We start from the raw sequence: 24847 nt of genomic DNA, 5'->3' as shown, positions 1-24847 counted from the left end.
AAGAACGTCCCTGTGGTAGATTCCTCCACACCCTCGTCTCTCAGATTCAAGTGATAACAGTCCTTTCGCTATCAGTTTGTGTGGAACTCCGGAATGCTCCGAGGATAAATTTTTCTGTTTCTAGTTGATAAATTTGTTGTGATTTAGGGGAGAGCTGTTGGACGCGCTGCTCACGGCGCCATTTCCATGACGTCACTCCGGCTTCCAGTTTTAAAACACATTTTTAACCCCAGCCCAGGGATAGTCAACCTTTTTATACATACCGCCCACTTTTGTATCTGTTAGTATTAAAATTTTCTAACCGCCCACTGGTTCCACAGTAATGGTGATTTATAAAGTAGGGAAGTAACTTTACTTTATAAAATTTATAAAGCAGTGTTACAGCAAGTTAAAGCATATAATAATAATTAGTTATGTATTTTATGTTGGATTTTTACTAAGTTTGGCAGAATAAATCTTTATAAAACAACTTACTATAGTTAAATCTATCCTTTTATTTATACTTTGGTTGCTTTGCTACCACCCACCATGAAAGCTAGAACACCAACAAGTGGGTGGTAGGAACCAGGTTGACTACCACTGCCCTAGCTGAACAACTCAGTTAGAGATCTTCTCAAACACAGAGATTGCCAGTTCAAACTCAGTCAGGGTACATACAGGAACAGATCAATGTTCCCGTCTCTCTCTCTCTCTTCCTTCCTTTCTCTCTGTAAATCAAAAATAAAAATTTTAAAGAAAATACTTTTTTTGCTCATGCTGAATTAACATTTATCAAAGTAATCTAACTAAAATTATGCTGGAATAATTGTGTTTACAGAGATAGTGATCATTTTTAATGTAATTTCTCTGTCTCTACCTGGATGACTTTCTAACCCTCAGGTCCCATTTGTGATGTGTCTTTCTTCTTCCTTAGTACTACAAGAAAGTACCTTTCCCTGTCTGGTGTCATGCAGAGATCCACTTTATTTCATATCCTCAACAGTGCAGTTACTTTATTTATTTATTTATTTTTTGTATTTGTAAGTCCCTTGAGAGAGGCTTGCTTTTGATGGGTCTAAGACAAGAGCTTTTTAACTTGCATAAGTATTTGTTCAAAAAAATGATCTGAGTTGATTAACTGCCATGTTTATGGGTTTACACAAAATTATTTTCTTCCTCTTTTTATTCTTTTTAGTTGATATTTTTTATTTCCCTTTTATTAAAATACTTTCTTTTTTTTCTTTTTTTAATTTAATTTACTATGTTTACATAGATTCTAGTGTCTTAGTGAATGCATTCCCCCTCCATCTATTCCCCTCAACATCTCCCTTGCCTCTCACCAAACAGCACCCTCCCCACTTCACTTCAGGTTTATCCCATCTTATTAACCCCTTTCCCTCTGTCCTTTTTTCTTCTGGTACTTTGATCTCTCCTCTGTCTCAATTCCATTCCTCAGTTCATATTGTTCCTTGGATTCCTCAAATGAGTGAGGTCATATGATATTTTAATTTCTCTGCCTGGCTTATTTCACTTAACATATTAGTTTCTAGGTCCATCTATGTTGTCACAAAAGGTAAGATTTCCTTCTTTTCAGTGGCCCCATAGTATTCCATTGTATATATGTACCACTGCTTTTTAATCCACTTGTCCACTGACAGAAAATTGGGCTGTTTCCAGATCTTTGTTACTGTGAACAATGCTGCCATAAACATGAGGGTGCATTTCTCCATTTGAATCATTGATATGGTGTTCTTAGAATATATTCCTAAAAGTGGGTTGGCTGGGTCAACAGGCAGTTTGATTTTTGATTTTTTGAGGAATCTCCATTCTGTTTTTCAAAGTGGCTGCACCAGTCTGCATTTCCACCAGCAGTGCAGGAGGGTTCCCTTTTCTCCACATCCTCGCCAGCACTTATTCTGTGTTGTTTTGTTGATGAGTGCCATTCTGACTGGTATAAGGTGATATCTCATTGTAATTTTAATTTGTATTTTTCTAATAATTAGTGATGTTGAGCACTTTTTTATCTGCCTATTGGCCATCTGTATGTCCTCTTTGGAGAAGTGTCTATTCATTTCTTTTGCCCAATTTTTGATTGGACTGTTTGTCTTCCTGCTGTTGAGTTTACAATTTCTTTATAAATCTTGGTTATTAACCCCTTATCAGATGTATTGTCAAATACTGTAGGTTCTCCCATTGTGTGGTTTCTTTTTATTCCATTCATATTGTCTTTAGCTGTGCAAAAGCTTTTTAGTTTGATGTAGTCCCATTTGTTTATCCTGTCTTTTATTTCACTTGCCTGTGTAGATAAATTGGCAAATATATTGCGAGAAATGTAGGAGAGCTTGCTGCCTATGTTTTCTTCTAAAATGCTTATGCTTTCACGACTTACATTTAAGTATTTTATCCATTTTGAGTTTATTTTGGTGAATGGTGTAAGTTGGTGGTCTAGTTTCACTTTTTGCAGGTAGCTGTCCAATTTTTCCAACACTATATGTTAAAGGGACTGTCTTTACTCCATTGGATGCTCTTACCTCCTTTGTCAAATATCAATTGTCTATAAAGGTGTGGGTTTATTTCTGGGTTCTCTGTTCTGTTCCATTGATCTATATGCCTGTTTTTATGCCAGTACCAATCTGTTTTGAGTACAATGGCCTAGTAGTGTAATTTGATATCAGGAACTGTGATACCACCTACTTTATTCTTCTTTTTCAAGATTGCTGAGGCTATTTTGTTTTGTTTTGTTTTGTTTTTGGTTCCATATAAATTTTTGGAATATGTGTTCTATATCTTTGAAATATGTCATTATTATTTTAATTAATATTGCATTGAATTTATAAATTGCTTTGGGTAATACAGACATTTTAATGATGTTTATTCTTTCTATCCATAAATATAGTATATGCTTCCACTTGTTTGTATCTTCCTTCATTTCTCTTATCAATGTTTTATAATTTTCTGGGTACAAGTCTTTAATCTCCTTCATTAAATTTACTCCTCGGGCCTGACCAGGCGGTGGTGCAGTGGATAAAGCATCAAACTGAAATGTGGAAGGACCTGGGTTTGAGACCCCAAGGTTGCCAGCTTGAGCATGGACTCATATGGCTTGAGCAAAAAGTTCACCAGCTTGGACCCAAGATCACAGGTTCAAACAAAGAGTTACTCAGTCTGCTGAAGGCCCACAGTCAAGGCACATATGAAAAAGCAATCAATGAATCACTAAGATGTCTCAATGAAAAATTGATGATTGATGCTTCTCATCTCTCTCTGTTCCTGTCTGTCTGTCCTTATCTGTCCTCTCTGACTCTCTCTCCATCCCTGTTAAAAAAAGAAATTTACTCCTAGGAACTTTATTTTTTTGATGCAATAGTGAAGGGGATTGTTTCCTTAATTTCTCTTTCTGACAGTTCATTGTTGGTGTATAAAAATACCTCTATTTCTGAGTATTAATTTTATACCCTGCCACCTTGCTGAATTTATTTATCAGGTCCAGTAGTTTTTTGTTTAGGGTTTTCTATATACAGTATCATATCATCTGCAAATAATGATAGTTTTACTTCTTCTTTTCCAGTTTGGATGCCTTTTATTTCTTCTTCTTTTTCTCTGATTGCTGTAGCTAAAACTTCCAGAACTATGTTGAATAAGAGTGGTGAAAGGGGGCACCCCTTCCTTGTTCCTGATCTTAAGGAGATTGCTTTTAATATTTGCCCATTGATTATGATGTTGGCTGTGCATTTGTCATAGATGGCCATTATCATTTTGAGGTATGTTTCCTGTATTCCCACTTTGCTGAGAGTTTGATCATAAATGGGTGCTGGATTTTATCAAATGCTTTCTCTGCATCTATTGAAATTATCATGTGATTTTTTTCTTCTTCCTTTTGTTTATGTGATGAATCACATTGATTGATTTGCAAATATTGTACCAACATTGCCTCCCCAAAATAAATCCTATTTGATCATGATGTATAATTTTTTTTCATATATTGCTGGATCTGGTTTGCTAATATTTTGTTGAGGATTTTTGCATCTAAATTCATCAGGGATATTGGCCTATAATTTTCACTCTTTGTGTTGTCTTTGCCTGGTTTTGGAATCAGAATTATGCTCACCTCATAAAAGGAGCTTGGAAGTCTTTCTTCCTCTGGAATATTTTGAAATAGCTTAAGAAGGATAATAATTAGTTCTTCTTTGAATATTTGGTAGAATTCACCTCTGAAGCCATCTGGCCCAGGGCTTTTGTTTGTTGGGAGTTTTTTAATAACTGTTTCAATCTTATTTTTTGTAATCAGGCTATTTAGGTTTTCTGATTGTTCCAGATTGATATTGGAAAAAATATATGTTTCAAGAAATTTGTCCATTTAACCTAGGTTGTCTAATTTTTTGGCATACAATTCTTCATTGTATTTTCTTACAATATTTTGTATTTCTGTTGTGTCAGTTGTTATTTCTCCACTCTCGTTTCTAATTTTATTTCTTTGAGTCCTTTCTTTTTTTTTCTTGGTGAACCTGGCTAAACATTCATCGATCTTGTTTACTTTTTCAAAGCATCAGCTCTTGGTTTTGTTGATCCTCTGTATTGTTTCTTTAGTCTCTATGTCATTTATTTCTACTCAGATCTTTATTATTATTTTTCTTCTACTACCCCTGGGCTTTACTTGCTGTTCTTTTTCTATTTCTTTTAGATGCAGGGTTAAGTTGTTGATTTGAGCATTTTTCTACCTTCTTAAGGTATACCTGTAGTGCTATGAACTTTCCTTTCAGTACTACTTTTGCTGTGTCCCATAAAATTTGAGTTGTTTTATGCTCATTATAATTTGTTTTTAGGAATTTGTTTATTTCTTTTTTGATCTCATTGTTAAGCCATTTATTATTTAATACATGCTATTTAGTATCTATGTGTTTGAGGATTTTTCAGTTTTTCTGTTGTGGTTGATTTCTAGTTTCATGCCATTGTGATAAGAGAAAATTCTTGATATGATTTCAATCTTCTTAAATTTGTTGAGACCACTTTTGTGACCTAACATGTAGTCTATCCTATAGAATATACCATGAGCACTTGAAAAGAATGTATATTCTGCTGCTTTATGGTGAAAAGTTCTGAAGATATCTATTAAATCCAGTTGATCTAGTGTGTCCTTTAAGTCTGCTATTTCTTTGTTAATTTTCTTTCTTAAGGATCTGTCTAGTGATGTTAGTGGAGTATTAAAATTCCCTACTATTATAGTGTTGCTGTTGATCTCGCCCTTTATATCCATCAAAGTCTGTTTTATATATTTAGGTGCTCCTATATTAGGTACATAGATCAGTGGTCCCCAAACCCTGGGCCACAGACTGGTACCAGTTCATGAATTATTTGGTACTGGTCTGCAGAGAAAGAATAAATAACTTACATTATTTTCATTTTATTTATATTTAAGTCTGAATGATGTTTTATTTTTTTAAAATGACCAGGTTCCCTCTGTTACATCCATCTAAGACTCACTCTTGACACTTGTCTTGGTCACATGATACATTTATCTGTCCCACCCTAAAGGCTGGTCAATGAAAATATTTTCTGACATTAAACCGGTCCATGGCCCAAAAAGGTTGGGGACCCCTGGCATAGATATTTATAATGGTTGTATCTTCCTGTTGGATTGCTCCCTTTATCATTATATAGTGACCTTCTTTCTCTCTTACTATAGCATTGGTTTTAAATTTCATTTTGTCTGATATAAGTATTGCTATCCCAGCTTTTTTTCATTTCCATTTGCATGAAATAATTTTTTCCATTCTTTTATCTTCAGTCTATGTGTATCTTTTATTTTAAGGTGTGTCTCTTGTAGACAGCATATGTATGGGTCTTATTTTCTTATCCATGCAGCTACCCTATGTCTTTTGATTGGATCTTTTAATCCATTTACATTTAAGGTTATTATTGATATGTAGTTGTTTATTACCATTTTATTCTTTAAAGCTGTATTTCTCTTTTCCTATATTCTTTTCCCCTTTGTTCTGTTTACAACAGGCCCCTTAACATTTCTTGCAGCATTGGTTTGTTGTAATGAATTTCTTGAGCTTTCTTTTTTTTTTTTTTTTTTTTTTGTCTGGGAAGCTTTCTATTTCTCCTTCAATTCTAAATGATAGCCTTGCTGGATAACGTAGTCTTGGTTGTAGGCTCTTGTTCTGCATTACTTTGAATATTTCTTGCCATTCCCTTCTGGCCTCAAATGTTTCTGTTGAGAAGTCCGATTTCATCCTTATTGGGGCTCCTTTGTAGGTGATAGCCTTTTTTTCTTTAACAGCTTGTAATATTTTCTCTTTATCTTTTAGCTTTGGTATTTTAATTATGATGTGTCTTGGTGTAAATTTCTTTGGGTTTCTCTTTAATGGAATTCTCTGTGCTTCTTGAACTTGTGTGACTTTTTCCTGCGTCAATTTAGGGAAGTTTTCAGCTCTGATTTTATTGAACAAAGTCTCTATTTCTTGTTCTTTCTTTTCTTCTTCAGGAACCCCTATGATGCAGATGTTGTTTCTCCTTAGGTCGTCACAGAACTCTCTTAGAGTTTCCTCAGATTTTTTCAGCCTCTTTTCTTTTTGCTGCTCCACTTCTGTGTTTTTGTTTATCTTGTCTTCTAAATCACTGATTTGATCCTCTGCTTCATCCAGCCTTCTTTTAATTGCTTCTAGTGTAGTCTTCATTTCTGATATTATATTTGTCATTTCTGACTGATTCTTCTTTATTATTTCAATGTCCTTTTTGATGCTTGTTATATCTTTATTTATGTGCTCATTATGTCTATCCATTGTTGTTCTAATATCTTTTAACATTCTAATAATCATTATTAAACTCTGCATTTGGTAGTTGGCTTATTTTCATCTCACTCAGTTCATTTTCTGTGGGTTTCTCATGTTGATTCATTTGGATTGCACTTCTCTGTCTTCCCTTTTGTCTGTGTATACTCTCCTCATTTGAGTGTGTTGTTTGTAGAGCTGACTAAATCTAGGGTTGGTGTTCTCTGCCTGTAATTTTCAATTGTGTAATTTCTAGGTTTTCTTGGTTTGGCATCAGCTGCTGTTTGTAATCCGCTATGGGCCATTTATCTGCTATCATTGTTCTTTTTGCTGTTTGTGTCAGAGTTTTCTATGTCTTAGCTGGGTTCGGTGTGAGGTCCTGAACTGGTGCTTTTTTTATCTGGCCACTGAATGTGCCTGCCCTGGACCTCCCTGGCCAGGGCCTGGCACAGTTCAGTGGGTGTCACTGCCTATAACTGGTTCTTATCCACCTTTTGAGAGCTACAGGCTATCCAGATGTTGTGGATGCTTCTGCTGGATCCAGGTGCCATTGTAAATATCAGCTGTACTCCTAGGCTTGCTTTTATCTACTCTTAGCCTGGGAGAAGTCCCTTTAAAAGTTCAAGTGGCCCTAAATTTTGCTTTCTGTTGCCTTTTATTGCTGGCTACTTGTTGGACTCAGTACTGTAATTCAGTGATTAGGTACAGTATTAGATATGGCCTACTCCTTAGCCTCAGGTGTCATTCTACCCAGATATTTTATTTACTTATTTTATTTTGTATTTTTCTTCTTTTTCAGCACTCAGTAGGGTGTAGTCACAGGGGCCAAGTGGTGTGGCCCCTGTGCTCCTGTTGTGTGGTCTGTCTACCAGGCCACCACTGCTATTGCTGCCCCAGGGCACTTGGGCTCAGGTGCTGCTGGTACCAGCTTGCTTCCACAGCTGCCACTACCCTGGTCAGGCTCACATATGCCCGCATATGCCCATTTGGTCTGCATCTATGGCTTCCCCAGCCTCCACTGCCCCTGAGGGCCAGTCTACATCACAAGAACTTTTTCTCAAGGGCTTGGGAGTCTACCCTGGCTTTCACCCCTGTGGATGGGGCCACACATACCCACCCAGACCACTTCCAGGGCTGCCTCAGCCTCCACTGCTGCATAGGGCTTGTCCACGTTACCAGAGTTCTGTGTGTCTGCTCAAACATCAGTAACCACTGCAGGGGTGTCATGTGCCCCTGCTTGGATCACTACTGAGGTCACCCTTGACACTCAGGCCTCTGCCCTTGCCAAGGGCAGGCCCACTCAGTGTATGTGAGCCCAGAATTCCACCACAGCAGTGGTGGTTCTCAGCTCTACAGGTGGGCTTTCATGTGCTTGCTCAAACTTTTGCAGTTGGTCCCTTCCGTCTCTGGTCTACCCACCCCAGGCGAGCACACAGCAGTGCCTGGGGTGGTGTAATTTAGACCTCAGCACTCCTTATTTGTGTCCCTAACATGGTGCCTGGCTCTAAGCACCTTTGTTCTAGCTAGGGTAGGAGAGCCTCTGGTGTACAGGGCACTTTCTTTCCTTTGCTGGTGATGCTGTTCCCAGAAAAAATGTTCACTTTAGATTTGGATAGTGACTCAGCTCAGGGGTTAGGATGTCCTCTCAAAGTGTCACCCCTGTGCCTCTGAGACCACTCCCTCCCCTGGCAATTTCTGTCCTCCCAGCGCTCTCTGCTCCTAGAGCTCCAGGAAAGTGGCTGTGAGCGAGGCTCTCCATGCAGTTTTTTTAATACAGAGCCTGGGTCTGAGAGTCCTGTCTCCTTCTCTTAAACCATGTCCAGGCTTTTTTCTCAGCCAAATATAGTCCATAAGCCCCTTACAGGCTCCAGGGCTCTACGCTGGGATTCTGGTTTTGGGGATAAGGTCCTAGAACTCGCTGGACAGCACACCCCTTTGGGAAAGTCCCTCCCAGCTGTCGCTTGCTCCTGGTAGCAGGGCAGCCCCTTCTGCATCTCCGCCTTTCCTACCAGTCTCAGTATAGGTTCTTTAGTGGTCCTTGGATGCAGAATTCTCTTAGTTTAGTCCAAAGTTTGTCTTTCATGATGAGTGTTCTCAGATTTATGTTGTAATGCACCTCAGTTATGGGAAACAGAAGTTGAAGTGTCTGCCTACTCTGTGGCCATCTTGGAACCTCTAAAATACTTCTTACATAGAAAAATATATATATATCAATCATGTTCTCCTTTTTTCTGCCCTGAACCCCTTTAGAGAAAACCCCTCATGTCCAAACTATAACTAGAGTTTACCTATAAAGATTAATCAGAATAAAATTTTGCTCTTCATTTCTTAGTGAGAATGAATGAGAGGTAGAATGTGTGAAGGATAACAGTGCAAGGCAGTTGTTAAATTGTCAAGTCAAAATCAAGAGAGCTTTTCTTGCCTCAGGGACTTTGAGATCTGTGGTGTATCAATAAATTTTGGTCTTTCATTTACATTTACATTTATTCCTTTTTTTCTGCTTATTCTGTAATTCTCTAGGAACACCATTTTAAAAATCTAAATTTATTTGATTAAAACAGCAGTAGGAGGGAGGTAGAGAGAATTTGAGTACATTTTTATAGAACTTAAAAGAGGAAATCAGAGCAAGCAGAACTTTTGGAGTAGCATGGAGTACTGGAAGCTTTTCACCAACCTGAAAATGTTAAGATGTCAATGTTAGGTCTTGAGATGAGAAGGAAATAACTGAAAATAAAGTTTTATCCTATCTCCATTAGAATAGCAGATTACTTCTCCAGAATGCATTAAACTCTACCTCATCTTGTAAAGTAGACCTGTTGTATGTTTACTGCACCCTCAGCTACAATCTAGGGACCAAAATAATCTGTGCTTCTTGGAGTGTGGACTATGAGTCACCACCAGCAGCAGTACCTATGAATTTGTTCAAAAAGGAAATTTTCAGACTCCACTCTAGACCTATTAAATAAAAAGAACCCAAAAATGGAAACTAGAAAGCTGTGTTTTAACAAGCCTTTCAGATTATTCTCATATACATTTAAGTTTGAAAACTCCTTGTCTAAAAATTTCTCATCCTTTCACTATTGACATTTGAGGTCAGATAATTCCTTGTTATGGAGGGTTGTCCTGTGCAGAATAGAAATTTTAGCATCATCTCTACTCACCAGATACCAGCAGTACCTTCCCAATTTTGACAACCAAATATATATTCAGATACTTGCAAATGTCCTCTAGGGGCAAATTAGATGGCAGATGAAAGCTGGCCTAATCATTATAGTTCTTTCACAGTGTGTATATGACCTAATTTGGTCCAATCTAACTGAAACATACTGATTATATTTGGTGAATGAGAAAAAAAGCAACTTATTTGTCTAGATGGTATGCCACCTTCAAAGCTCAAAATTGCCACAGAATTTTGTTTCATGGGTAAAGCTGACCAGGAATAAAGCATACAAATGGAACAGAATGATAAATTGAGAGAGCCAAAGATCAAATCTTGCTCTACCTAGAGATTTAGCTACCTCTGGATATTTTAGTTATAGAAACCCAGCTGTCATATTTCCTTTTAAATCAATTCAGTTGGAGCTTTAGGTTCCTTGAAAATTCTGATATTTCTCTGCCATCTCATGTCTTGCAACAGTCTTTTCATATTTTTCTTAACCTTTTCTCTGTTTTATTTGCTCTTCTTATTCTGCTCTGTCCCCCATATCATCATCTCTCAAAAGTGGTTCTTGAAATTATGATTTTCCCCTAAGTGATATCATCTGGAAATATGTTAACTTACCCATGAGTTTAAGATTACCTCTGGATGAATGACTTTTAGAAATAGATTTTTGAAATGATGTCAGAGAAATGGCACCATGAGAAGGGCTCCCGATACCTTTCCCAAAAATTTCAACAAGTTCTACAACCAGAAACAGATAAATCTATGCCTGGCACGTCTGGAAGTCCCAAACACTGAACAAGAAATTATGATAAGGCAAAAAGTTGGCTAAATATATAATCAACCCTGAAAAAAATAAGATGGAGTACAGAACACTCCACCTCCCTCACTCTCCTGAGCAAGAGTTGGTCTTACTTGAAACTGAGAGTGGGGTTTGGGGGTGTGAAAGGAGCTGGGCTGGGGAACAGACATTCAAGCCGAGGAAAGAGTGTGCCCACAGTGACTCAGCCCATGCGAGCTAACACCAGTGCCTGACCCTGGCAAAGGCAGGTGAGTAGCAGCCACCATTACCCCCGATAACCTGGTTGGCGAGTGCAGACAATGTTCGAGAGGTTCCTCTTAGCACCCCAGGCGTGGGCGCCCATGTTTCCGGATAGAAGGACAGGATCAGAGGCTTCTGTGTGGGCTGCAACCAGAGTTTTGTTGTAGTCCCGACTCCCCCAGCAACAGTGCACTGGGAGTGTGCAAAAGCAAACTTCCCTATGCCCAGACTGCTTTGGGCAGGTGGAGCACCTCACCCAGCCATTCAGGCTAACATCCCGGGGTAGAAAAAATATAGAAGCACTAGGGGGAGGAGCGCACAGGCAGCTTGCAGACTGTCTCTGGAGCAGATCTGTGGATCAAATTGCTAAAATTAGCTTAGCCCACAGTCTTCTCACCACCCAACTGGCTTAAAGGCTCTAGTTGACAAGGTCTATCTCAGATCAGTGATCTAAAACAAGAAACTTGATATTTTTTAGTGCCTCTTGCTCTGCACGTAAGGGTGAGGGTGACTTCCTGTCAGCTGATACAGAGTGAGAAACACATTCCTATGGAAGAAACCTCAGAGAACACTGTAGAAGTTAGACAGGATAGGCTATAGGCTTTTTAAAAAGGAAGAAGCCTGCATAAAGCAATCCCACAGAACACTAAGGCAAATTTAACTACATATACCTGGAGAACTGAACAGAAGTCAACACGTCCCCCCTACCTCCTTAAGCTGGTGGCTCTGATTGGCAGACCTTTCATACTCAGGACTGTGCAGAAAAAAGAGGGACTTGGCAGCTTTTAAGACCTCCTGTTTTGTAGGCAGCAAAAAGGGCATCTTCTTCCAGCCAATACAGGTTACAAAGTGCAAAATGCCTGGGGAGAGTGGTCCCACAGAGTTCTGAGGCATACAGGACATGCCTGGAGGCTCATAGAAATACACCTTGAGAGCAATTGGCTCCCAGCCCTGCCTGATTACACTGGCAGCTCTGACTGACAGAGCCTTACCCAGAACCCTGCACTGAGTGGGGATAGAGTGGGGATCTGCCAGTTCATTGAGCCTGTTAATCTCCAGGCAATGGCAGCAGAAACCTCATAGCTGGATCATTGGGCTGCTAATTCAGGAAGGAGAGACTAGGAGAGAGGCACTGGGAAAACACTCTCCCATTGTTGGAGCCTGCAAATGCTAACAAGTCCCAACTACCAATGAGATTGAAGCCTGGTATATGACATCACCATAGAAACTCATCAACTGCAAATTTCTACCTAAGTGTACCACAGGGGCAGAGCCTGGGGTACAGAGCCACCAACCAGGAAGAGGGAGAGGAAAGAAAAAGGAAGAAAAGAACCTCTCAAAATCATGAAAAATCCACAGTGTTCAACAGTCTTTATAACTTCTTCCACTTTTTTTGTTTCTTTCATATTCTTATCTTTATTTTTTTCTTCTTCCACCTTGGTACTTTTATTCTTTGATCATCCTATTCTTTTCTCTTCATCTTGAACTACAGTACCCATAAGTGTTATTTTCCCTTTTTTTTTATTAATTTTTCTTTCTCTATCTTAGTTTCTTCTTTCTCTTTTACTTTTCCTCTCATTCAATCCTCACTAATGAACAAATTATTTTATTTTGGATTCAAATTTTTTCTTTGTGGTATTTTGTGTACCTTTTATTTCACTTTTTAACTCATTAACATTCCCCCCAACCCTGGCTCTCCATTCTATGTAGTTTTTGTTCCACTTAATACAATAATATTTTTTCCTTTTTCTTGTTTTTCTCTTATCCCTTTACCTATATCTCTCAGTCGACCATCATTTACAAGCAAATTATTTTATTCTTACTCCAAATTTTTTTCTTTTTTTGCATTTTGTGGGTCCCTACTCCTTTTTACCCATTTATTCCTTCTCAACAACTCAGGCCCACCATTATAGGTAGTTTTTGTTCCATTTAGCACAATATAATTCACAGTTTTTTACAGTATTTTTTCAGACAAGGAAAGAAAAAATGAAAAAAAAGAAATAATAATAATTTTTAATTTATTAATGTCTTTTTTAAATTTTTTATTCTTTCTTAATTTTAACTAGTGTTATTAACAAAACTACCCTCAGATGCTTTAAGAAAAAGAAAATCGAATGTCATGGATACAAAAGACAGATATATAACACAGATAGATGAGGAAAAAATCTATTAAAAATTTGGAAAAATCTATTAAAACATTGGAAACCTTGAAGTTAAAAGACAGAGAATTTAAAATAGAAATTCTAAAAATACTCAAAGATATACAAAAAAAATACAGAAAGGCAATTTAGGGAGCTCAAAAAACAGCTCAACGAACACAAAGAATATATTACCAAGGAAACTGAAACTATAAAAACAAATAAAACAGATGAAAAACTCAATTCATGAAATGAAAAAAGAGGTAACAAACATAGCTAACAGAACAGGCCAGATAGAAGAAAGAACTAGTGACATAGAAGACAATCAACTTGAGGCACAACAGAGAGAAGAGACTGAAAATTTTTTAAAAATGAGAAAGCCCAAAAGAATTGTCTGACTCCATTAACAAGAGTAACATAAGAATAATAGGTATAGAAGAAGGAGAAGAGAGAGAAAATGGATTGGAGAATATATTAAAACAAGTAATAGATGAGAACTTTCCAAGCCTGTGGAAGGAACTAAAGCTTCAAATTCAAGAAGCAAACAGAACACTGACTTACCTTAACTGCAACAAAACTACTCCAAGGCACATCATAATAAAATTGTCACAAACCAACGACAAAGAAAAAAATCTCAAGGCAGCCAGGGAAAAGAAGAATACAACATATAAAGGAAGGCCTATTAGATCATCAGATTTCTCAGCAGAAACTCTACAAGCCAGAAGAATGGACCTCAATATTTAAAGTACTGAAAGAGAGAAAGTTTCAGCCAAGAATACTATACCCATCAAAGCTATTTTTCAAATATGATGGAGAAACAAAAACATTAACAAATACAAAAAAGATAAGAAATTCCTTTTACTTTTCCTTTTTTATATAAATAAATTTTTATTTTAATGGGGTGACATCAATAAATCAGGGTACATATATTCAAAGAAAACATTTCCAGATTATCTTCTCATTTAGTTCTGTTGTATACCCATCACCCAAAGAGAGATCATCCTCCATCACTCTCTATCCAGTTTTCTTGGTACAGCTCCCCCTCCCCCTCTCCCTCATCCCCTCCCCCCAACCCCCCACCCCATAACCACAGTTCTTGGGGGTTTTTTTCTGATTCATTTATTTCACTCCACATAATGTTATCAAGATTCCACCATTCTGCTGTAAGTGATCCGATGTCATCATTTCTTCTAGCTGAATAGTATACCATGGTGTATATATGCCCCATCTTCTTTATCCAGTCTTCTATTTCTTTTTTACAGTGATTAAAAGCCTTTAAGCAAACTCTTGGCCAATACAACAAGAATCCATAAACGAGTAATGTCCTTAACATGTTCACCAAGTCCAAGTTGGCCCCATCACCATGCCAAATACCTGAAAAATGCAACCCAACCACAGTTCAGTCTGTTAGGAGCTGTCACAGGGAGCAGGATTCCAGGAAAAGTCCACATCCAGGAAAAGTCCGCATAGCACTGGAATCGTTGTCACCATTCTATACTTTGCAGCTCATGTCCAAGTCCCAATGACGACTGCTTCTAGCTGGTAATGATTCAGGTAGACTGGAAAAGCCATGTGCAGCATATGTGGATATGGAGCTTCTGTTCTCCTCTGCCTGGAGATATGAGACCAGGTTGCTTTTCCCTGGAGCTCTGCGACTGTAGCATGGTAAAGAGAACTTTGGGATACACAAAGCTGGGTGGCAAAGGTAAATTCATAATACAAGTTGGCAAAAGGAGGAAAGAGAGCTCTAAATTAGGAGTAGGTCCCAGCCAGAAATAGGAGTGGGGCATTGAAGTAGGAGGGATAAAGGAAACACTATATATTAAGCAAAGCAACAGAAAATAGGACTATCAACACCCACAACAGAGATCTTTGAGGGAAGAATAAAAAACCTGACTATTCAGGCAAAACATAGTTAAGTGGCCCTTGTGCGAATAAGATCAGTTTACCTGCTTCTTGGAAGAAATACCCTAGGCTCGTCCACAGTGTCGTAGATGGGGCTGACGACCCTGGGCACCTTCAGCCTTCAGTGTCAAACCCCAGCATTCTAAGCAAAGTTAGGTCATAGGTGGCTGGAGCAGGACTGGAAGAGACTGAACCCTCCCTTAGAGGAGCGAGGGGGAAGCCTACCTTCCAGTGTCCCTGTTTCCTCACAGCAGAGGCATGTAAGCCTGGAAGGCTTTAGCTCAATGACCTTCCTTTCCACTATTGAAGCAGGACCCAGATGGCATCCTATGAGACCCCTTTGGGGCATTGGAGCCTTTAAGGGTGTATCCTAAAAGCTGGTAGTTCCCCTGATCTCTATTGGGCTTTTTCTGCCTCTAGGTAAGATAAGAAAATTTATCATCAGAAAACCCCCACTTCAGAAAATATTAAAAGGGGTTTTCCAACCAGATACAAAAAAAACAAAAACAAAAGAAAACAACAAGTATAAGCTCCACCAAGAACACAATAAAACCAAATTTAAACTGTGGCAACAAAAACTAAAAAAGGGAAGAGGACAAAGATTAACAGTAGCAAAGGATGATGGAGAACAGAAGCACTACAATGAACATGGTAGGTACCCTTTCCATTACTTAATAGTAAACTAACCCTGAGAAAACCATCACAGAAGCACATGACTTAAAAAAGGTAGTAACAGAGGAAAGAAGTATGGATTACAACCAAATAAAAGCAAATGATAAAAAAACAAATGAGAAGAATCAAACAAGATACAAAACTAACAGAAAGCAATATATAAAATGGCAGTAGGAAACCCTCAATTGTCAATAATTACACTAAATGTAAATGGATTAAACTCACCAATAAAAAGACACAGAGGAGCAGAATGGATTAAAAAAGAAAATCCAACTGTATACTGCCTACAAGAAACATATCTAAGCAACAAGGATAAAACAAATTCAAAGTGAACACCTGGAAAACATTACCCCAAGCAAATAACATCCAAAAAAAGCAGGTGTAGCAATACTCATATCTAACAATGCTGACTACAAGACAGCAAAAGTAATCAAAAACAAAAATGTTCATTTCATAATGATTAAGTGAACAATGAATCAAGAAAACATAACACTTCTTAATATTTATGCACCAAACCAAAGAGCACCAAAATATATAAGACAGCTACTGACTGACCTGAAAACAAAAACTGACAAAAATACAATCATATTTGGAGATCTCAATACGCCTCTGACGGCTCTAAATTGTTCAACCAAACAGAAAATCAATAAAGAAATATTGGCCTTATACAAAACACTAGAGCAATTGGATAAGATAGACATCTACAGGACATTTCATCTCAAAGTCACAGAGTACACATTTTTCTCTAGTGTACATAGAACATTCTCAAGAATTGACCATATGATGTACCACAAAAATAACAGCAGAAAATACAGAAAAATTGAAATTGTACTAAGCATATTTTCTAATCATAAAGCCTTAAAACTAGAATTCAACTCCAAAAAGAGGGGGAAAAATCCACAAAAATGTGAAAGGTAAACAACATACTTTTAAAAAATGAGTAGGTCAAAAAAGAAATAAGTGCAGAGATCAAAAGATATATACAGACAAATGAAAATGGCAGTACGACATATCAAAATATCTGGAATGCAGAAAAAGCAGTAATAAGAGGGAAGTTCATATCACTTCAGGCCTGTATGAACAAATAAAAGAGAGCCGAAGTAAACCATTTAACGTCACACCTTAAGGAACTAAAAAAGAAGAATAAAGACAACCCAAAACCAGCCAAATAAAGGAAATAATAAAAATCAGAGCAGAAATAAATGAAATAGAGAACAGAAAAACTATAGAAAAAGTTAATTTTTTAAAAAGCTGGTTCTTTGAAAAGATCAACACAATTGACAAACCCTTGGCAAGACTCACTAAGGAAAAAAGAGAAAGAACTCATATAAACAAAATCCTAAATGAAAGAGGAGAAATCACCACAGATATACAAAGAATATTATAAAAAACTATATGCCACCAAGTTCAACAATGTAAAAAAAATAGACAAATTCCTAGAACAATACAACCTTCCTAGACTGAGTTGTGAAGAAGCAGAAAGCCTAAACAGACCAATAAGCAAGGAGGAAATAAAAGCTACTATTAAAAACCTCCCCCAAAATAAAAGTCCAGGCCAGATGGCTATACTAGTGAATTCTATCAAACATTCAAAGAAGACTTGGTTCCTATTCCACACAAAGTCTTTCAAAAAAATTGAAGAAAAAGCAATACTTTCAAACAAATTTAGGAGGCCAACATAACCCTCATACAGAGACTTGGCAAGAACAGAACAAAAAAAGAAAACTACAGACCAATATCTCTAATGAATATAGATGCTAAAGCCCTGGCCGGTTGGCTCAGCGGCAGAGCATCAACCTGGCATGTGGGAGACCTGGGTTCGATTCCCGGCCAGGGCACATAAGAGAAGCGCCCATTGGCTTCTCCACGACCCCCCTCCTTCCTCTATGTCTCTCTCTTCCCCTCCCACAGCCAAGGCTCCATTGGAGCAAAGATGGCTCGGGCGCTGGGGATGGCTCCTTGGTCTCTGCCCCAGGCGCTAGAGTGGCTCTGGTCGTGGCAGATCAACGCTCCGGAGGGGCAGAGCATCGCCCCCTGGTGGGCAGAGCATCGCTCCTGGTGGGTGTGCCGGGTCGATCCCGGTTGGGCACATGTGGGAGTCTGTCTGACTGTCTCTCCCCGTTTCCAGCTTCAGAAAAATACAAAAAAAAAAATTATAAAAAAAAAAGATTCTAAAATACTAAACAAAATACTTATACATCAAATACAACAACATATTAAAAACATAGTACATTATGATCAAAGGGATTCATCCCAGAATCTCAAGGATGGTTCAGCATATATAAATCGGTTAACGTAATATACCATATCAACAAAACAAAGAACAAAAACCACATGATACTATCAATAGATGCAGAAAAGGAATTCGATACAATACAACACGATTTTATGTTTAAAACACTCAACAAAATGGGTATAGAAGGAAAATATCTCAACATGATAAAGGCCATTTATGATAAACCATCAGCTAACATCATATTAAATGGCATAAAACTGAAGACTTTCCCCCTTAAATCAGGAACAAGACAGTGTTGTCTACTCTCTCCACTCTTATTTAACGTGGTGCTAGAAGTTCTAGCCTTAGCAAACAGACAAGAAAAAGAAAAAAAAGGGCATCCTTATCAGAAAAGAATAAGTAAAGGTTTCACTTTTTGCAGATGATATGATCCTATACATCTAAAACCCCAGACTCCACAAAAAATTACTAGAAACAATAAACCAATACTGTAAAGTAACAGGATACAAAATTAATATACAAAAGTTCATAACCTTTCTATATGCCAACAATAAAATATTAAAAAACAAACTCAAAAAAACAATTTTCTTCACGGTTGTAACAACAACAAAAAAATACCTAGGAATAAACATGACAAAGAATGTAAAAGACCTATATAATGAAAACTACAAAGAATTATTAAGGGAAATCAAAAAGATACAATGAAATGGAAAAATATTCTCTGTTCTTGGATAGGAAGAATAAATATAATCAAAATGATCATATTACCCAAAGCAATATACAAATTTAATGCAATTCCCATCAAAATTCCAATGACATTTTTTAAAGAAATGGAACAAAAAATCATCAGATATATATGGAACTATATAAAAAAAACCCAAATAGCCAAAGCAATCCTAAAGGAAAAAGAATGAAGCTGGGGGCATTACAATACCTGACTTAAAATTATACTATAGAGCCACAACAATCAAAACAGCATGGTATTGGCAGAAAGATAGACAGTCAGAACAGAGATGACGTCAGAGTAATGGCACGGTAGGAAGCGATACCGATAAATCTCCCCCAAAACTCAACAAGATCTTCAACCAGAAACAGAAAAACCTATCCTTGGAGCCCCCAGATGTTTCACAATACACTCAAAGGTATGGTCGAGTGAAAAATTGGCTAAATATATAATCAAACCCTGAAGGAAATAGGGAGTAAGAAATGCTCCGCCTTCCTCACTAACCTAAACAGGGCGGCTTTCACTGGGAACTGAGAATATAGAAACTGAGGCGGGCAAAAGGGGTGAATAGATCCAGGCCGGGGCACAAACAGCTGAACCAGGCTGTGGCACAGAGATCCAAGCTGAGGAAAAATTGTTCCTGTGGCAACCCGGGCAATACAAGCTAACACTCGTGCCAAACCCAGACAAAGAAAGACAAGCAGGGCAGCCATTTTCCCCGACCACCGGGTCGGTGCGCGCAGATAGTGGGCGAGAGATTCCTTCCAAAACCCCGGGAGTGTGCACCCATGTTATCCCACAGAGAGGCAGAGTCAGAGGCCTTTGTGTGGGCTGAAAGAGGAATCTCTGGGCCGCCCCAGTGCCCTGGGAAAGCCACGCATGGAGAGGGAGCAAGAACTAATTCTAATGCTGGAAACTTTTCCGTGCATGAGGGGGATTCACTCAGAGGGTGAGGTGGCTGGCCTGATATCCTGGTCGGCTTGCACAGAGAGTGAGCGAGAGAATCCTCCCAGCACCTCAGGAGTGGGTGCCCGTGTTACCCCACAGAGGGGCAGAGCCAGAGGCCTCTGTGTCGGCCAAAAGCGGAATCTCTGGGCTGCCCCAGTACCCTGGGAAAGCCACGCACGGGGACGGAGCGAGAGCCAATTCCAACACTTGAACTTTTCTGTGCGGGTGGGGGTTTCAATCAGAAGGTGAGGCGGCTGGCCTGATATCCTGGTCTGCGCGCAGATAGTGAGCGAGAGATTCCTCCAAGTGCCTTGGCAGTGCCTGCCTGTGTTATCCCACAAAGGGGCAGAGTCAGGGGCCTTTGTGTGGGCCAAAAACCGGAATCTCAAGCCACCCCAGCACCTTGAAAAAGTCGCGCCCAGGGACAGAGCGAGAGCCAATTCCAACACTGGAACTTTTCCGTGCGGGTGGGGATTTCACTCAGAGTGTGAGACGGCTGGCCTGATATCCTGATCTGCGCATGCAGATAGTAGGCAAGAGATTCCTCCAAATGCCTCGGCAGTGCATGCCCGTGTTATCCCACAGAGTGGCAGAGCCAGAGGTCTTTGAGTGGGCAGAAGCCCCGCCTGATTATGCTAGCCGCTCTGACTGACTGAGCCTTACCCAGAGCCCTGAGCTGAGTGGGAATAGAGTGGGGAGTTGCCAGCTCTTGGAGCCTCTTACTATCCAGGCAGAGGAGGCAGCAGCAACACCATAGATGGATTATCAGGCTACTAATTGAGGAAGGAAAGACTAGGAGAAAGGCTCCAGGAACACGGACTCTCTCACTGGTGGAGCCTATAAATGCTAATGAGCCTCAACTGCCAACAAGACTGAAGCACAATACACAACATCGCCATAGAGACTTATCAACTGGAAACCTCTACCTGAGCGTGCCAAAGGGGCAGAACCCGAGGTACAGAGTCACCGACCAGGAAGAGGGAGAGAAAAGAAAAAGCAAGAAGATAACCTCTCAAAATCAAGAATAATCCACAGACTTTATAGCCTATCCCATTTTATTATATTTGTTCGTTTGTTTCTCTTATCTTCATTCTTGATATTTTTTATTCCTCCTCCAATTTGGGCATTTAACTCTCTGCTGGTTTTACTCTTTCCTCTCCTTGAACTACACTACACATAAGTGTTACATCTCCCATTATCTTTTCTTTCCTCTTCCTTTCTCTCTATGAGGGTTGCACTCCAAAACCCTTAACTCTCTCTCTCTCTCTCTTTTTTTTCCTTCTTTTAGTGGTTCCCTCTTTTTTTCTCTCTCTCTCTTTCTTTTCTCCCTCTATATTAGTTTCTTCCTTTCTCCTTTACGTCTCCTCTCATTCAAACCTCAATAACGAACAATATCTTATCTAGGACTCAAACTTATGTTTGTGGCATTTTGGGGGGGTTTTACTTCACCTTTTTAACACACTAGCAGTGCTCCCACCCCTGGCACTCCATTTTATCTAGTTCTTGTTCCACTAAATACAATAGTAATTTTTTAATTTGTCCCCCCATTTTCCTGTTTCCCTCTTATTCCTCTCATCATAACTCTTAGTCAACCAACATCTAAAAGCAAATCATTTTATTCTTGACCAAAATTTTTTCCTTACTTGCTTTTTGTGGGTCCATACCCCCTTCTTTTTTCTTTTTTTTCCCCCCTTTATTACTTTTCCCCAATTCAGGCCCTCCATTACACACATTGTTGGTTCTATTTAATACAATATAATTCACAGTTCAACGCAAGATTTTCTCAAGAAAGAGGGGAGAGGAGAGGAGAGGAAAAAAGGAGGGGGGGAATAATTTCCTTCTTTTTAAATTTTTATTTTATTTTATTTTTCTTTATTTCAATACTAATTTTAAAAAAAACTCTTTGATTTTTTATTTTTTTAACTTTTTATTCTTTATTAAATCTCATTAATACTATCAACAAAACCACCCTCAGATGACATTAAGGAGAGAAAATCGAATATCATGGATAGAAAAGAGAGATTACACAGCTAGATGAGGAAAAATCTATGGAGAAACAATTTAATATATTGGAAACCTTGGAGCTAAGTGACAGAGAATTCAATATAGAAATCCTAAAAATCCTCCAAGATATACAAGAAAACACAGAAAGGCAATTTAGGGAGCTCAGAAAACAACTCAATGAAAGCAAAGAATATATTTCCAAGGAAATTGAAACTATAAAAACAAATCAAACAGAGATGAAAAACTCAATTCATGAGCTGAAAAACGAGGTAACAAGCTTAGCTAATAGAACAGGCCAGATAGAAGGAAGGATTAGTGAAATAGAAGACAAGCAACTTGAGGCACAACAGAGAGAAGAAGAAAGAGACTCAAAAATTTTAAAAAATGAGATAACCCTACAAGAATTATCTGACTCTGAGTGACGTCACGGAAATGGCGCCGTGAGCAGCACGTCCGACAGATCTCCCCTAAATCACAACAAATTTATCAACTAGAAACAGAAAAATTTATCCTCGGAGCATTCTGGAGTTCCACACAAACTGAAAATGAAAGGACTGTTATCACTTGAATCTGAGAGACGAGGGTGTGGAGGAAGCTACCGCAGCGACGTTCATTCAAGCCACGAGGGAGTACGCCTGTGGTGAGTCAGCCCACACTCGGGAGCTGCGAGCAGCCGCGGGCGCGTGCCCGGTACGATTGCAGAGCGAGCACCACCCACACTCCGGAGCGCGAGCAGCCACCGGCGTGCCTGGTCCGGTTGCAGAGTGAGCACCGCCCACACTCGGGAGCCGCGAGCAGCCAGGGCGCGCGCCCGGTCTGCTTGCAGAGCGAGCACCACTAACGTTCCCAGAGGCCCGCGCACTGCAAGTGAGAGTCGCCAGCCACCGGTGCCTGGAGCACCCCATTCGCGCACGTGCCCTGGGCATTCCACATGCCCAGAGCGCCTAACTGGCCCGCACACCCAGGGTGCCCCATTATCCTGCACCTGGTGCGATTCAGCCGCCAGCGGCAGGGTGAGCAGGAGAGGCACCAGGGTGGTCTTCTACTTGGGAGATTCTCTCCATGGGCGGGGCACCTCACCCAGCCATTCAAGCTAACAATCAAGCGTTGGGGGAGGGGCGCACGCAGGCAGCCTAAAATACCTTCGGGAGCACAGCTGCGACCCAATCACTGAAATTAGCTTAACCCATGAAATCTGCGCACCCTTGGTTCTAATTGATAAGATCTCTCTCAGTTCAGCGACCCAAGATAAGAGGCGTGATATTTTTTAGTGCCTCTCGCTAAAAGGGCGGGGGCAACTTCTGATTGATAGAGCCTCCATATTCTGGGATAAACGCTAACAAGAGGGACTTGGCAGATAATAAGATCTATACTACACTAGTCGCAAGCAGAGACTAGTGCCTCTTCTTCCCAGCCAAAACAGGCTACAAAGTGTGAAAAGCCTGGGTTGAGAGGTCCAACTGAATGCTAGGCGCTGAACAGTCACCTAGACAACAATTGACCCCCACCCCTGCCTGATTACACTGGAGGCCCTAACTGCCAGAGCCTTTCCCAAAGCCTTGCACTGAGTGGGGATAGAGTGGGGATTTCCCAGCTCTTTGAGCCTCTTACTCCCCAGGCAGAAGCAGTTGCAGCCTTATAGCTGGATCAACAGGCTGCTAATTCAGGAAGGGGGGACTAGGAGAGAGACTCCAGGAAAGCAAACTCTCTCATCGTTGGACCCTGCAAACGCCAACAAGCCTTGACTACCAGCAAGACTAAAGCCAATTATATGACATTGCCATAGAATCCCATCAACTGCAAATCCCTACCTAAGTGTGACACAGGGACAGAGCCTGGGGGACAGAGTCACCGACCAGGAAGAGGGAGAGAAAAGAAAAAGGAAGAAGTTAACCTCTCAAAATCAAGAAAAATCCACAGACTTTACAACTTGTTCCACTAATTTTTTTTTTAAGAATGATGACATCAGATCATTACAGCAAAATGGTGGGATCTTGATAACATTATACGGAGTGAAATAAGTAAATCAGAAAAAAACAAGAACTACATGATTCCATACATTGGTGGAACATAAAAATGAGACTAAGAGACATGGACAAGAGTGTGGTGGTTACCAGGGGTGGGGGGAGGGAGGACATGGGAGGGAGGGAGGGAGAGAGTTAGGGGGAGAGGGAGGGGCACAGAGAACTAGATAGAGGGTGGCGGAGGACAATCTGACTTTGGGCGAGGGGTACGCAACATAATTTAATGACAAAATAACCTAGACATGTTTTCTTTGAATATATGTACCCTGATTTATTAATGTCATCCCATTACTATTAATAAAAATTTATTAAAAAAAAAAGAATTATCTGACTCCATCAAAAAGAATAACATAAGAATAATAGATATATCAGAGGGAGAAGAGAGAGAAAAATGGATTGGAGAACATACTCAAACAAATAATAGACGAGAACTTCCCAAGTCTGTGGAAAGAACTAAAGCCTCAAATTCAAGAAGCAAACAGAACTCCGAGTTTTCTTAACCACAACAAACCTACTCCAAGGCACATCATAATGAAATTGGCACAAACCAACAGCAAAGAAAAAATTCTCAAGGCAGCCAGGGAAAAGAAGAATACAACATATAAAGGAAGCCCATTAGCTTATCATCAGATTTCTCAGCAGAAACTCTACAAACTAGAAGAGAGTGGACCCCAATATTTAAAGTCCTGAAAGAGAGGAACTTCCAGCCACGAATACTATAACCATCAAAGCTATCCTTTAAATATGAAGGAGAAATAAAAACATTCACAGATACAGAAAAGATGAGGGAATTTATCATCAAAAAACCCCCACTCTGGGAATTACTAAAGGGGGTTCTCCAATCAGATACAAAGAACAAAAAAAAAAAACAAAGCTACAAGTAAAAGCTCCAAGAAGAACACAATAAAACCAAATTTAAACTGTGACAACAACAAAAAGAAAGGGGGGAGAGGATGGAGATTAACAGTAGCAAAGGACAATGGAGTGCAAAAGTACTCACAAAATAGTGCGCTACAATGAACAGGGTAGGAACCCTTTTCATTACTTAAAGGTAACCACCATTGAACAAACCACCACAGAAGCACATGAGATAAAAAAGATAGCAACAGAGGAAAGATGTATGGAATACAGCCAAATAAAACAAAAGATAGAAAAATGAAAGAGAAGGATCAAACAAGACACAAAACTAACAGAAAGCAATATATAAAATGGCAATAGGGAACTCACAAATGTCAATAATTA

The 24847-nt window shown here is 39.4% G+C and overlaps 1 pseudogene; it reads left to right on the top strand.

Moving 5' to 3' along the window:
* Positions 1-24847, top strand: part of LOC136329875 (T-cell surface glycoprotein CD1e, membrane-associated-like) — a 65677-nt pseudogene that overhangs the window by 101 nt on the left and 40729 nt on the right.

Source organism: Saccopteryx bilineata, chromosome 3 (assembly GCF_036850765.1).
Source record: "Saccopteryx bilineata isolate mSacBil1 chromosome 3, mSacBil1_pri_phased_curated, whole genome shotgun sequence".
NCBI lineage: Eukaryota > Metazoa > Chordata > Mammalia > Chiroptera > Emballonuridae > Saccopteryx > Saccopteryx bilineata.
This window is presented reverse-complemented; position numbering and strand designations above follow the sequence as displayed.